This window comes from Pollicipes pollicipes, unplaced genomic scaffold (genome assembly GCF_011947565.3).
Source record: "Pollicipes pollicipes isolate AB1234 unplaced genomic scaffold, Ppol_2.1 Scaffold_7261;HRSCAF=8764_pilon_pilon_pilon, whole genome shotgun sequence".
Classification (NCBI taxonomy): domain Eukaryota; kingdom Metazoa; phylum Arthropoda; class Thecostraca; order Pollicipedomorpha; family Pollicipedidae; genus Pollicipes; species Pollicipes pollicipes.
Genome location: NW_023597054.1, coordinates 47692670 through 47703975, shown reverse-complemented (window position 1 = coordinate 47703975; position 11306 = coordinate 47692670). Strand labels below are relative to the sequence as shown.

At 61.8% G+C, this 11306-nt stretch overlaps 1 pseudogene; it reads left to right on the top strand.

Moving 5' to 3' along the window:
• The window catches only part of LOC119111551 (importin-9-like), a 31805-nt pseudogene that overhangs the window by 18613 nt on the left and 1886 nt on the right, over positions 1–11306 (top strand).

The following is an 11306-nucleotide window of genomic DNA, read 5'->3' as shown; positions in this document are numbered from 1 at the left end:
GCTCAAGCCAAATTGATCATGCTATTTGGGATCAGATCCAGGACTGACAGGTGGGAGTCCTTCATCCTGTCGCCTGGCCACAGGGGCAGGCAGTGGATGTGGATGGCCGCAGTAAGGTGTATCGAGCCATCATCAACTAGATGTCCATACCATATTGCTGACACCTGCCTTATTTGAATGGTTGCCCACCTGTGAATGGGGTGTGACTGACACCTATCAAAGCTGACACCTGACATGTCTGGGCCATTGCCTGCCTGTGTGCAGAGTGGTGGCCGACACCTGTCGGAGCTGACACCTCACATGCCTGAACGATTGCCTGCCTGTGCAGAGTACGGCCGACACCTGTCGGAGCTGACACTGGACGTCCACTGCGCGCTGCCGATGCGCCAGCTGGCCTCTGTGATGCTGCGCCAGTACGTGGACACGCACTGGACGCCAGCCAGCGACAAGTTCCAGCCGCCCGAGCCCAGCGAACAAACCAAAACGTTCATCCGGCAGGTGAGCAACGCGTCCGTTTCGGCGCGCGCTCTTCGGCAGCTTCACGCGCACGCGCGTTGCCGCCAGGGAATATGAGTGATGGACTCCAGTAAAGGAAAAAAACTAGCTCTGGTGTGTAATTTGATCATCTTGTTTGCAAAACTTTGCGTGATGGCCCCTGGATCTTGGGTGATTCCAAACAGGGTTGATGTACTTGCGATGTCTCCGTTTGTTGTCCGGCCTTTTGTGATTTGGTTGGCGTTCCGCTGGATTCCGGACCCAGGCCAGTGCTTGATTTGTCTTGAAATCGGTGTTGATTCCGTTTTCAAGCAAATTTTGTTACATCAGGATGCGATGATGCCTTTTATGGTTTACATGGGTCAGAGTCGAAGTTGCGCCAAAGTTGTGAGCTAGAATCAGTAATGGTTCGACTGAAATGGAAATGTTACAACCAGGCGAAATCAATCTTTGGCAGCCTTCAGGCGTGAATCAAAAAGTTAGCCTAGATTTTATGCTGTCCTGTGGCCTAATTTTTCTCCTACACAAGCTGTAACGAAGTCCATCAAGTTCCTCGTCACCGAAACTGCTACTACTTGGCCGATATCGGAATCGAAGTCCACTCGAAACATAGATGTGGCGTCTGAAGTTATTCGGAATGATCCCTTCCACGACGGGTCGGGAGCCGGAACCGACTCAATAATATATCCGTATGAAATGCCCTGAGACCCTGTTCTTTTTCAGCCATGTACATATGACTATGACATGGCATTCGAGCTGATCATAAGCACAACTTGAAACGAGTGTTGACAACATAACCATGTGTGCCTGTTGGATAAGCTCCAACATTGTTTAATCAGCGCCTCCCGCTGCGTTCAAGGTCGATAACTGTCAGCATGACCTTTAACTCATGGTGTTGACTACACAAGAGCCGAATTAAGCCGAGCTTTGCTGACACAGGGCACGACACCGCATGTGACGACGTCCCGAGGTGACCCGGTCGTGCACGGCTGCTGTTTCTCACATCTGATGCTCAATGCCCGGACCCGGCGGTACTCTCGCCGGCCACTGATCGCCGCGTCGCCTGACAGCATAGCCGCAACCCTCACCACCTCACCTCACCGCCTCGCCCGGCAGGTGCTGCCGCTGGGCCTGAAGGAGTCCATCAGCAAGGTGCGCGCCTCGGTGGCGTACGCGCTCTCTTCGATCGCGCACTGGGACTGGCCCGAGCAGTGGCCCGAGCTGTTCGACATCCTGATGGCGTGCCTCAAGAGCGGCGACGAGCACGCCGTGCATGGCGCCATGCGCGTGCTGACCGAGTTCTCGCGCGACCTGACCGACGCGCACGTCTCCCAGGTGGCGCCCGTCCTCCTGGCCGAGTGCTACCGTATCTTCGTCGAGTCGGACGTACGTGCTGGGCGCCGGCGGCGAGTGCGTTCGGGGACGGGGGCCCGACTGTGCGCTGGGCTGGTGTCGCTGGTCTGGTCAGGCCTGCTCACCAGGAGGGCTGGTTATGAGCCTGGCTCGTCGTTAGTATGTGCTGTGGAAAGCAGGCTGAGCTTATCTGGCCCCCTATTCTGTCTTGCGCTTGCTTTCGCGATGTCTTGGCATTGTCCGCTGTCTATGGTTTGAGGTCGCCGGATCGTATCGGTGGCGATGCTCCCGACCGAGCCGGTGCCCCCTGCCCTGGCGCCGGCGCCCCCAGCGCCGCTCTCACGTGCCCCTCCGCCGGCAGCGCTACTCGATCCGGACCCGCAGCCTGCGGCCGTGGAGATCTTCCACACGTGCGCGGCGTTGATCGCCACCGTGGCCGAGTACGACCGCAAACCTGGCCAAGAGCCTGCTGGTGCCCGTGCTGCCAAGTTCACGAGGCGCTGGTCAGAGCCTCAGCGTGCCATAACGGGCTAGCTCCTCGACTCAGGCTCAAGATGGAGGGTCCTGAAAAGTGAGTCGGCAGGGGAGATGTGGCGGCAGGGTGACGTGTTCTGTGTCGCCGATGGTCGGTGGCTGGCGTGAGCCGCCAAACTCAGCGCTGTTTCGTTGCGAGCTTCGTGTCGCCTCGTGACGCTTCTCGTGACGCTTCAGTGGGTTTCGTGCGGTATGCGCATCAATGGCGATCCGGTTCAGCTCCATCATTTGCAATGGCTTTGAAAGCTGCGCACCGGTCGGACGTGAACGCCGCGCCGGGGGTGTTCACGCGATCTCTCCCATCTCTGCTGCGACTGACCGTCGCGCCTGCCGCAGCCATCACGATGCTGGTGAAGAACATGCCGAAGCATACGGTGCAGTGGATGGGCGAGATCCTGGCGCCGGTGTGGAGCACGCTCACCTCTAGCGCCGTGCTCTACGTCCGCTCACACATCAACGACCTGGAGGAGCACAACGACCCGACCGACTCGGACGGTACGCCGGCGGCCTGGACCGCTCTCGGCGCGGGCGTGGTCCCGCGCGGCCGCTGGATGGGGGCGGGAGCAGGTCAAAAGGGCGTCCTTGTGGCCCGTGTCCAATCTCTCAGATCCAACTCTTGGTTCTGTAAAGACACTCGTTGATTATTTCGGGCTGGTGTCACCCCCTGGGCCTTCTTTATTATGTTTTGGAACCTGAATTAATATTAAGTGGTGCCCCATTCAGTGAACCGCAAGTGTTATTTCATGCCACCTGTTCTGGCTGGTTGTGTCATCAGTTCGTGCGTGAAACAACTCATCTCGTCAGTCCTGTTTTGCTGTTTACAGGCCCAGGTTTATCGATCGTTGAGAATTGGTGTACAAGTAATTTTCGACTTCGGTCAGCAGTGGCTGGTGGGAGACGCCCAAAGTTCCAGGAGCTTCGGTGAAGCAAGGGCCAGGGATGACCTCGTGTACTACAGCATCGTCTATGGCCAGATCACGGAGGAACAGTGCGCTTGGTTGGGGTGGATCATTGGGGTTGTGAGTCGAAATGGTTCAAGGAGAAAGACAGGCACATTAGACAAGAGAAAAACAAAAAATATGTCTTGAGTGTATAAGTACGAAAAAGGTGGTCAACGTGTATTGAATGACTGGCGACTGCGGTGCTAATGGTGTCCGTCGCACCGATGCTTCAGATTGCCACGTGGTCACACGACCCCAACCAGTTCGTAGAAGACGAGGACGAGGAGACGTTCAGCTACTCGGTGCGGGTCTCCGCCCGGGACCTGCTTGTGGTAAGCCGCCGGCACGTGTGCACGCCTTCTACAGGTCATAGGATATCGCTTCGAGCCATTGGCAGTCTGCGTCAGCCAATATGGGGTACAGTAAAGGAACTTGGTCTTCTTTTCCAGTTGGCATACACGTGCGTGACGTTTGTATGGGTGTCCCTGCGCTTCCGATTACGCCTCGCCCGCGTTCGTGTGTTATGGCCAACGCTTCGCCGAAGCGGTGCGGCGGCAATCCGTGTTTGGCGTGCGTCGACGCAGATGGCTCGCCGCCGTCGTTCACGGCCGCGGGCGGGAGAGCTCCTGCCCGACGCTGCCCGCCTCGGGGCGTGCGGCGGGCCGCTCCCCGCCACCCCGTGTCGACCCCAGCTGCCCGCCCGGGCTCGGTGTCCGAGCAGCGTACCCGAGGTCCGGCCCCGCCTCGGCCGCGGCGCCACCCAACCGCCCGCTCCCACCCCGCAGAGCCTGTGCCGCGAGTTCGAGGACGAGTCGATCCGGGCCGTCTGCACTGCCATCTCGCGGCACATGCAGGAGGCTGCGCTCTCCCGCCAGCAGGGTCACCCGTACTGGTGGAAGATCCACGAGTCCTGCATGCAGGCCATTATCGTCTGCAGCGCTCAGGTAACCGTCGTCATGAGACGGCAGTCGAGGGTCCGGGACGCGTTACATTGAGCTCCCCAGCTGGTGGCAGTGAAGAGACTTGGGGCGCCTCGGCCGGTGACCGTAGAGAGATTTGGGGCGCCTCAGCCGGTGACCTTGGAGAGACTTGGGGCGCCTCAGCCGGTGACCGTGGAGGGACTTGGGGCGCCTCAGCCGGTGATCGTGGGGAGACTTGGGGCGGTTCAGCCGGTGACCGTGGAGAAACTTGGGGCGCTCGGTTTCATCACTGTTGCGACGAGATGCTTCGCGCCTTCCATCAGGCCTGTGCATAAGCGGCCTGCGCAAGGGTGACGCTGAGTCTGCCCTTTGACTTGCGTTTCGAGTATGGCCTGACAGATGGCGGCTGCTGAGAACGGCGCGCTGGAGTGGGGGTGCTGAGAGCGACGCGCTGAGGTGGGGGTGCTGGGAGCGGCGCGCTGGGTGGGGTGCTGGGAGCGGCGCGCTGGGCTGGGGTGCTGGGAGCGGCGCGCTGGGGTGGGGTTGCTGGGAGCGGCGCGCTGCGGCGGGGTGCTGGAGAGCGGCGCGCTGGGGTGGGCCGGCGGTGTCTGGCCGATGAACGGCTGACTGTTTGTCTGCCGACTAGCCGGGCTGTTTTGTCGACAGCTCCTGAGCAGCTCTCCGAGAGCAAGATCCAGTTCGACCTGATGGGCTTTCCTGGAGAACTTGTGGTTGCCGACCTGCGAGTGGATGGTACGTCGTACTGGATAACGATATGTGACACTTAAGTGGTGTTCAACCGTAGCTTTGAGCCGAAGTCTACCTTCCTTTCCTTTCTGATTTCATATGTGTCTTCTCCGTTATGTGTCGTGATGCTCAGAACTACTTTAATACTGGTAATAGTGATAGCGCATGGAATGCATGCCATAGCATAATCACGTTCTTAAATTGCGTCGGAATTGTCGCCAGCTTGTCTCCACTTCATGAACAGGCCAAGTGAGGTCCGTGGTTAAGCTTACTGTGTTAATGCTCTGTACATGGTCGTGCCACAGTGTTCCAAAATTCGTCCAGCTGGGCGCCAAAGATGGGGAAAATAGATTCATGCTGCCAGACTTCTGGCCCATCGTTCACTTACGCCTCCATGACGTATTGGTGGCTGTTGATGGTCGCCGTTTGGCCTCAAACCTGATATTTTGACCCTTCCGCCCGGTTTGTTAAGCCGCTGTCCGGCTCGTTGCCAGTCGACTCATTCTGAGCGAGGGGAGGAACAATGGCCAGTGAACCCCGGGTTGGGGATGCAATGGCATGACGAAGGGATGAACGTCCTTGCCACCTACTGGGGAGAATATTGTCATACTGTCGTGCCAAGCTCTTGGAAAAACTAAGCAGTTGATTGAAAAGAAGGCCAGGTCGATGACGATTCAGTATGATCGTCTGCTGTATCCTGCTTGACTCGCGTGCGTCACGTACACGACCCGCCCATCCGACCGTGCCTGTCCGTGACGCGCCGTCGCCCCGCGGCAGGTGCCTCCCCGTTCCTGCTGGGACAGTGTCTGGTGACAGCCAGCCGGTTCGGCGCTGTCATGAACGTGACGCAGACGCAGTCGTTCCTGCAGGCCACCGTCACCGGCCTGCTCAACAGTCAGCCGCCCGTGGTGCGCACCTCGGCGCTCAGGTCAGCGGCCGGGACGGCACGGGACCGGGATCGGGCACGGGCACGGGGCGGGACCGGGATCGGGACCGGGACGGGCACGGGCACGGGCACGGGGCGGGACCGGGTACGGGGCCGGGCACAGGTACGGGACCGGGACCGGGGCCGGGACGGGCACGGGGCGGGACGGGGTACGGGACCGGGACCGGGACCGGGACCGGGACAGGGACCTGGACCGGGACGGGGACGGGACGGCTGAGCGTCGGCCGGCGTCCAGGCTCCTGTCGTCAGATAATTGGCCCTCGAGGATGATAATGTGTACACCCCTAATAATTGTGGGTGAAAAGTTGTTGACTCGCGCATCCACGGAAAGGTGCAACTACTTTGTTTTCGTCTGACGTCCGTGCATGGTTCATGGCGCTCTAATGAGCAAATATAATTCCCGAAAATGTCCCTTCGCGTCACGTCTATTGTTTAAAGGTCCCTGCGTGCAGTGTTGCGGACTCCATCTGGCTGTCGTGCTGGGGCGGCTGGAATGCGAGGCGGCAGCAGGAGGGAGTCTAGTCCGGGCCTGGGCGGTGTGTCGCCGTCCCGTCGGCCGCCGCCTGACCTGACCTGACCTTGGCCGCGCCGCAGGGCCATCATCGGCTTCTGCGAGGTGGTGAAGGAGAAAGCGGGCGGTGCCGAGGTGCTGCGCCCCTTCCTCGGCCCCATCGTCGACAATCTCATCACGTTCATCGCCCAGTACCACGGCGGCGAGGTGCTGGCGCTCATGCTGGAGGCCATGTGCAGCGTAGTCAGCGTGAGTGTCCGCGCCCCGGCCTCCGCCAGCTGCGGGGCTGGGGAGGCCCCGGCTCGGCCCGGCCGCCGCTCGGGCTCTGGCGGACAGGCACGGCTGTGACGTCATGCCGTAATGGATCTGATGAAGTCCTCCAATATCCCAGAATGCGTGGATCACACCGTGGTTAGGCCTACCGGCGCGTCCTTTGAGAGGAATGTGCGAGCTGTGAACGCAGTGTACAACTTCATTGTTTCGGTTTTAAGCCAATTCATAAGGCTGCAAACGACGGTTTTTCGGTAAGACGTGTATTCAAATGCGCTGTCTCCGTCACGGTTGTCCATATTGGCGTGCTTCAGTCGCCGTCCGGGGGGGGGGGGGGGAGGGGGGAATGTGTGAGGTGAGTGTTGCGCATGATCAGCCTCCGGGCGTTTCAGGTGACAAGACGTTCACGGCCACGTATGAGACCAAGATCACACCGCTGGCTATAGCCGTGTTCCTCAAATACAACAAAGGTGGGTGTTCCACGTTTGTCGTACTGCGCACCCAACCCCAACTCCCACCCCCTATCTCCTAGCCCATCCCCGACAACCATCTTCCACCCCCTTCCAGTCAGCCAACCGCCTGTCTCGTAGTTTGGTGCACGCGCGTTGTGCTGTATTGTTTTGGGCCTGAGGTTGGTGCCGGGTCAAACGCCGAGGGCAGTTAACCTGACCTGACCTGACCTGACCTGACAGGCAGTGGTCCGCCTGACCGGCGCTCGCCCTCGGTTTCAGATCCGGTGATGGTGTCGCTCTCCCAGGACATTGTCCGCGAGCTGTTCGAAGAACGAGCAGTGTCTGCAGGCGTTACGAGTCGTCTGGTACCCACGCTGCTCAGCATCCTGAACCAGGACCCCCAGAAGCTGCCCGCGGTGAGAGGCGCGCGCGGACTGGGCGTGCGATGCCGAAGACGTGGGGACTTATTACTGTCGGGAATGATGTCCCGTTGTTCGGTGGGGGAAGCACGGCGGCTTGGAACCGGCTGTCGTACTGTTCTGCCAGCAGAGCGTGCCTGCCAGACACTGTGGTCTGCTGCGCACTGACGGCCCGCTCCGGTGCGTGCAGGTCTGCAGGCGGTGTCCCTGGACGTGCTGCAGACCCTGATCCGCTCCTCGACGGCCGCCGCTCAGCGAGCTCCTCATCAGCGAGGCGTTTCCGGTGGCTGTGCGCTGCGTCATGCACACAGACGACAACTCCACCATGCAGGTGCGGTTACGTGGACAGGTGCGGCAAGCCGCAGGTCATCACCCGTGAAGTGATGTTTGTCCGTCGCTTTGCTGCCTGTGCTTATGCCAGACGGATGTTCGTCACGCTCTGTCTTAGAGTTGCTACGCTGCTGTCCTTAAACAGTGGACTTGACTGTCCATGTATGTGCACTTTTTTGTAAGGTTGATGTTTGTGTTTACGAATGCGCGCACCTTTCGTCGGGTTCGGGCAGATGCGGTTGTGTTCCACTAGTGGACCTCCAGTGTCTGCCAACGCTCGTGCGAGGCTATCGCCGACTGCTGGTCAACTAGTCGGTCGCCACGTGCCCTGCCATGTAAGCCGAGTACGTGTGCGGCCGGCAGAGGCGGTCCCCAGCCCGCCGTCTGGCCTGGTCTGTGCACCCTGTCCAGCCGTCTGCGGCGGTCTGTGTGACCGGGCTGGCCGTGTCCAGCCGTCTGGCGGCGGTCTGTGTGACCGGGCGGCCGTGTCCAGCCGTCTGGCGGCGGTCTGTGTGACCGGGCGGCCGTGTCCAGCCGTCTGGCGGCGGTCTGTGTGACCGGGCGGCCGTGTCCAGCCGTCTGGCGGGGGTCTGTGGACCGGTGCGGGCGTGTCTAGCCGTCTGGTGCGGTCTGTGTGACCGGCGGGCCCGTGTCCAGCCGTCTGGCGGCGATCTGTGTGACCGGGCGGCCATGTCCAGCCGTGTGGCGGCGATCTGTGTGACCGGGCGGGCCGTGTCCCGGCAGTCGGGCGGCGAGTGCCTGCGTGCGTACGTGTCGGTGGCCACAGAACAGGTGTGCGCCTTACCGCGACAAGCCAGGCGCGCTCCGGCCTCTGGTACCTGATCCAGGTGTGCACCCAGCTGCTCTCGCCCACCGCCTCCGAGTTCTCGGCCGCCTTCGTGGGCAGGTGAGCCGCGGTCTGGCGGTCCGGCCGGCTCTCCCCCTGTGTACGGCTGCCGGCCCTGCCGGCCGCCCCTCGCCCAGTGGTGCGGCGGCGATCCGGCCGGCTCTCCCCCGGTGTGCAGCCGCCGTCCGGCCGGCCGGCCCCTCGCCCAGTGTGCGGCGGCGGTCCGGCCGGCTCTCCCCCGGTGTGCGGGCCGCGGGCCCGGCCGGCCGGACCCCCGCCCAGTGTGCGGTGGCGGTCCGGCCGGCTCTCCCCCGGTGTGCGGCTGCGGTCGTGGTTAGGGGAGATGTCGAGGAGAGGCACAACGTAGCTGAATAATTTTGATAGAAGTGCAACAAATAACACAGCGTCACTGGCCTTTGGTATAGTTTTTGTTTCTTGGGCTTCAGACGCCGTCGCTGCGTTCGGGCAGCCCAGTTATTTGTCGCCGCTGATTTCCTGAAGGAAATCCGCTGTGCGTGTGTCGACTGCTCTGTGCAGAGGACTGGGGTTATGGAACGTCTCAAAAATTTTCATATAAATAGGCATCCAATGCCTGGGTAGTTCTCCGGCCATCCCATGGTCGATGTTTTCGGTTCGATACGGCCTTAGCCTTCTTTGATGTCATGCAGACCGACCTTGCAAGCCAGTCAACCGCGATGTGTTCCGCGTCGAGCCCGTGTTGCCGCGCGGAGAACGTGTGTTGCCTCGTGTCTGTACTGGAGCCTGGCTGTGCCGGCGGCTGCGTCTGCATCTGCCGGTGCCGTGACGCCGCCGGCCGCCGCCTGCAGACTGCTGATGGTGATCGTCAGCCGGCTGGGCGACAACCTCGGCAACGAGCTGGAGACGCTGCTGCGGCGCGCCACGCTCAGCAAGATGGTCAGCTCGCAGACCACCATCGTCATACAGGTGACGGCCGCGCCCCCCGGCGGAGCGGCGGCCTCGGGCCCGCACTCGCTAACGCCCGGGCCCGCTGACGTCCGGGCCCGCTGACGTCCGGGCCTGCTGACGTCCGGGCCCGCTGACGTCCGGGCCCGCTGATGCCCCGGCCCGCTGATGCCCCGGGCCCGGCGGAGCGGCGGCCTCGGGTCCGCACCCGCTGATGCCCGGGTCCGCTATGCCTCAGGCCCGGCGGAGCGGCGGCCTCGGGCCCGCGCCCCGGTGACGTCCGGGCCCGCTGACGTCCGGGCCCGCTGACGCCCGCGCCCGCTGCCGCCCGGGCGCCGTACTTGCCGTCAGGTGCAGACGTCTGCAGGCGGGGAGGCTGCGAGGCTCCATCCGGGCCACGACACGAGTGGAACGGGAAACCACCTATTAGGGCATCACTGATGAAGTGAAGCTCTGTCTACGAGGCCATGATAGGTGGCGTGTGCTGACCCCCAACCCACACTGTACGCACGTGTCGGTCTAAACATTGCCTCAGGCCGTCGCCCCTCAGGGACCGACTTCCGTAGGGGGGAGCGCGACGGGAGCGGACACGTGCTTTACGTGGTCATGCGACCTCACTGACTGGCGTTCGGGAGACCGCGACTGACCGACCCGCCCCCTTCGCCCGATCCGCAGAGCCTGATCATGGTGTACGCGCACCTGGTAAACCTGCAGCTGGACGCGGTGCTGTCGTTCCTGTCGTCAGTGCCGGGCCCCACCGGCCAATCGGCGCTGCACTTCCTGCTCACCGAGTGGTGCTCGCGGCAGCACCTCTTCTACGGCAGCTATGACGTCAAAGTCAGGTCAGCTGGCGGCGGCGTTTGGCGCCAGGGCGATGACGCCAACCTCGCATGGCTGTTAATGTGTGTGTGCGTGTATGTGTGTGTGCGTGCGTGCGTGCGTGCGTGCGTGCGTGCGTGCGTGCGTGTGTGGATCCTTGCAAATGCATGCTCACCTCTGGCCCGTGTTGAGCGTCGTCAGTGGGGAATGTGGAACGATTGTTGCCTTTGCGGTCGCGCCAGCGTTTGTCGAAGCTGGCGCGGTTTTTACGTTGCTGGTGGAAGTGTTCGCTCCGCTAGCTTGCTGCCACCAGTTTTCAGAAGCATCCTTTACTAGTGTCCGCGATCGAATAGCCGATCATGTGTGATCTAAAGGCGACGCTCGAGCGTCTCGCCACTTCCGTGGATGATGGCGGGAATGTATGACTATCTGCCGTTTACATGCGTTGCCTGGCGGTGTCTGGTCCGGCTGCCGTCGGCGTCAAAGCTTCCTTAACATGGTTCTCCGGACACGCCGGTGGCTGACGTCGCCGACCCGTGTGCCAACAGCGTGATGGCGATGTGTAAGCTGCTGCAGCACGGCGTCAACACGCACGACTCGCGTCTGAACGAGATCACCGTCAGAGGCGACGAGGTAAGGCCGAGCCGGGCGGGCGCCGCCGGACCGGGCGGCGGGCAGCGCTGGCAGGGCTGCCGCGTCTGACGGAAGGAGCTGAAGCCCACTGTGGCGCTGTGTCGTTTGTGACCGCGGGCCGGGGCGATTGGGTGAACGACTGTAGCGAAATCCTTTGTGGATTAG